This window comes from Pantherophis guttatus, chromosome 4, assembly GCF_059756535.1.
Source record: "Pantherophis guttatus breed Tessera chromosome 4, ASM5975653v1, whole genome shotgun sequence".
In the NCBI taxonomy this organism is placed as follows: domain Eukaryota; kingdom Metazoa; phylum Chordata; class Lepidosauria; order Squamata; family Colubridae; genus Pantherophis; species Pantherophis guttatus.
This window is the reverse complement of record NC_142066.1, coordinates 102,557,057-102,561,381: the sequence shown is the minus strand read 5'-3', so window position 1 is coordinate 102,561,381 and position 4,325 is coordinate 102,557,057.

The following is a 4,325-nucleotide window of genomic DNA, read 5'->3' as shown; positions in this document are numbered from 1 at the left end:
GTGCCTGAGTTCACATCAGCTTTCTTGACACAACATAGTGAGCCAGTACTAGCTTACTACATCTACTTAACCTAACATGATGTGCATATCTAGAGATGGTTGGTTAGTTTACAGTTCAGTGTGACTTTTAAACCCAAAGTTTTTTGCTAACCCATTGTAGCCATAGTTGTAGACACATAGTATGTCACTACGCCTGTAGTTTATTTTGTTGATTATGAACCCCTTCTGTGGGTTCTGAATCTTAAATTGTGATTTAATGTTTTGTGCAATCCCAGCTCATTGTCAAATAAATTGGGGGGGGGGAGAGAGAGAGAGACTGAACTCAGCTAATGTTAGATAGGCACACTGGATGCCAAAATTAGATAGCTGAAAGATAGCTTCATACACATATATCTTGCTCATATACTTTGAAATACTCTGCTGCTGACAAAATAATTTTGAACAGAACAGAACAGAACAGAACAGAATAGAATTCTTTATTGGCCAGGTGTGAATGGACATACAAGGAATTTGTCTTTGGTGCATATGCTCTCAATGTACACAAAAAGACAAGATACATTCGTCAAGAATCATAAGGTACAACACTTAATGATAGTCATAGGGTACAAATAAGCAATCAGGAAACAATATCAATATAAATCGTAAGGATACAAGCAATAAAGTTACAATCATGCAATCAAGTGGGAGGAGATGGGTGATAGGAATGATGAGAAGACTAATAGTAATTGTAATGCAGCTTTAGTGAATAGTTTGACAGTGTTGAGGGAATTATTTGTTTAGCAGAGTGATGGCATTTGGGAAAAAACTGTTCTTGTGTCTAGTTGTCTTGGTGTGGAGTGCTCTATAGCGTCGTTTTGAGGGTAGGAGTTGAAACAATTTATGTCCAGGATGAGAGGGGTCTGTAAATATTTTCACAGCCCTCTTTTTTAAACATTTTTATTTATAACACAACACAATGTAACAAACACAAAATACATAATATAAGTTCCCTTTTTACAACTGTTTCGTAACAGTCATCTTCTTACAGCCCTCTTTTTGACTCGTGCAGTATACAGGTTCTCAATGGAAGGCATGTGGTCCTGCAGTCCTTACCTTGTGAGCGAAAGGATTAATGATGTGTTTGAGAATTCTAATGATGGCAGTGTTTCTGTTTTCATGTGATTCTGATCCTAGCTTTTTGGTGCCTGTCCCCAAAGTTAGGGTCAGAATCACATTGTTGCAGTTACATGATTGCAGTTTGCAATCAAACACAACAATGATGAAACCAGCAGGAAGTCAGAAGTTCCAGAGATTTGAGGTTCTCACTTAATAACTCATATAGTCCTCACTTTAAAATGTTAGCTATATAATAAGAATTGCTCTTGTTATATAACACCGTCATGTGATATTATACTTTATGACTGCATCACAGCGATAGCAATTCTGGTTCCATTGCCATTGAACTAACTGAATATTGTAAATTGGAGAAACAAGCAAATGCTTCCTTGAATGCAGAAGGCAGTTGTCTGCTGTCAGACAGGAAAACAAGACATAGTTTGATTGATAGAGTTGGGATGAAGCTAGAAATTCTTGTATTTAGCATTATTGGACTATAGATACTTGACATGCTCATTTAGAGGCCTAGCTATATTCACACAACTCATTAACCAGTTTTAAGTGAACCATTGTCAGTTGTCAATGTTCAAAAAGTACATTGAAGCATAGATCATACTGGCTGAAATAACACAATACATTAAGACACAAACCCAAATGAAGGTATAGTCATTGATACTGGTTTGGTTCAACCTATTAGACTAGGCTAAATTTGTGTATGTTTCACAATGTTCTTTCCACTTGAAATGGGGAAAATTGTTAAAGGAGGATGGCTACTTCTGTTCTAATAAGAACAGACTTCAGTGTCTTCAGTTTTCTGACAGTAAGTAATAGGAAGTAAGCAGGCTGTGTTTGAAACATTCCATTAGTGTTGGTGTTACCACTTCTTGCATCCAGAGTGCAACAAGCCCAAATTATGTCCTATGTTAGGACATTTTTTTTAAATGTTGCAAAAGCTGGGCTCTCTTACTACACTAAATATTTGCTTAAGTATGATTAATTGACCAAACTGCAATTGGCTTAGCCTTTGTGCCATTAAATAACAAAAATGTTGGATTAGATGTGAGTTGAGAGGTCTGTGATAGGAATTTCCTGATGTTTTCCTGGCCCAAATAGATGGGAACTTTGGGTCATGTGGCCCTTGACCAAATTGCAAAATCATTTTCCTAGTAATCATTATGACTTGGATCAAAACAATCTGTCTCTTGTGCTGGCAGCCCACTAGGCAGGAAGTAAGAGGGAGGGAGGGAGAAGCAGATGTAAAAAAAACAGGGCTGGCAGAAAAACAGTAAGGGGAAAAGGTGGCTATGTTCACCCTAGTCCAGGGGTGTCAAACTCACGTCATGACGGCATCACGTGACGTATTGGGACTTTTTCCCCTTTGCTAAAATGGGAGTGGCATGGCCAGCACATGATGCATCCGGCCCTTGGGCTGGGAATTTGACAGTCCTGCTCTAGGCTATGCTTTCCCTATCACATAATCCTATGAAATCACAATGCTCATTCAGGTTTAAAACCAGTTAGCAGGAAAGCCAAGTTTCAGTCAAGTCATGGTGATGGGCTGAAAAGCTAATCTTTTATTCTAGAGTTATGTTCCTCGTTTTCATTTTATGAAACTTATAAATCACAAGAGATTAGAAGAATAGGGTAGGTACCGTCTCCTCTTTATTTATTACTGAGCCTCGGTGGTGCAGTGGACTAAGTGCTGTTAAGTGCTAGCACTTAGCTGCCAGCTGCCTGCAATTAGTGCGAATTCAAATCTCACCAGGCTCAAGGCTGACTCAGCCTTCCATCCTTTCGAGGTAGGTAAATTGAGGACCCGGATTGTGGGGGCAATAAGCCAGCTTTGTATAGAACAACACCGCTTGGGGGGGGGCGAAAGCCCTAATAAGCAGGTATATACATAAAAGTATGCAGGCTATTGCTATAATGCATTGTAAGCCGCCCTGAGTCTATGGAGAAGGGTGGCATATAAATTGGACTAATAAACTGCTGGCATAAAAACTTGTATGAAGAAAGCTGAATCCAGTCAGCTATTACACTCAGGTTAAGGAAGCCATGACTTAGTGTATGAACACCAGGGCTGGATTTTCCTATAGGCTAACTAGGCTTCAGCCTAGGGCCTCAAGATCAAGAGGGGCCTACACAGTGGTGGGATTCTGGGGGTTCTAGGGGGTTCGGCCGAACCCTTTGTTAAATTGCTGGCTCGCCCCGCCCCTTGCCCCGCCCCTCCGCACTATTATTTATTTCCAATAAATGGGGTGGGCAAGCCAGCAATTTAACAAACGGTTTGGTGTTTTTTTGTAATTTATTGGCCCCCGAACCGTTTGTTAAATTGCTGGCTTGCCCGCCCCTCGCCTCCCACCCGCGCGGCGCCAGCCTACCGTAGCCAGGGGTAGGCAATTGTGGCTCTTTTACAGCTTGGCTGTCTCAGGAATTCTGGGAGTTGAAGGCCACAGGTTGTAAAAGAGCCACAATTGCCCACCCCTTCCCTAGCCTGAGTTCCGCTGCCTGGGATCCACGTGGGCTGCCACGTGCTTCCCCACCGGCTCCGGACGCAAGAGAGCAGGATGGAGAAAGCAGCTTCCACGCCTTCACTCACCCTCACTCTCTGCCGTTCGCTTACCCCGCCCACTCCCAATCTATTGCTGCCTCCGATGGCTAGAGGAAAAAAAAACTTCAAATTCTTGCCGCGGGGCTTCAAAGGGCCGCCCTAGAGCCAGTGGTGCAGCCGAACCCTTTGTTAAATTGCTGGCTTGCCCTGCCCCTCCGCACCACTATTTATTGCCAATAAATAGTGGTGGGCGAGGGGCGGGGGAGCCAGCAATTTAACAAAGGGTTCGGTGTTTTTTTTGTAATTTTATTGGCCCATGGAGCTTCAGCATAGGCTAATTGGCCCTTGCTTAGATCAGCTCCCAACCCCCAGCTGATTTGCTCTCAGCTGTTTTGCTCAGAGCTCTGCTGCTTGCTTGGAAAGAGTGCAGATTTTTTTCCCCCTAGTTATACTGAAAAACGAAAGAGAAAGTAAAGCAGGCTGTTGGCTTTGCACGTTTGAAAATTAGGCAGGCAGATAGATTTCTTTTTCCTCACCAAAAAAGGTAGGTGCAAACAACATGAAATTTAGGGAAAAAGAGGAGATTTTAAAACACAAAAGAAAAAAAGCTCTATTTAACTAGGGAATTGTAATAATTGAGATACTATTAATTGTATATTGTGTTGAAAGCAGAAATGGT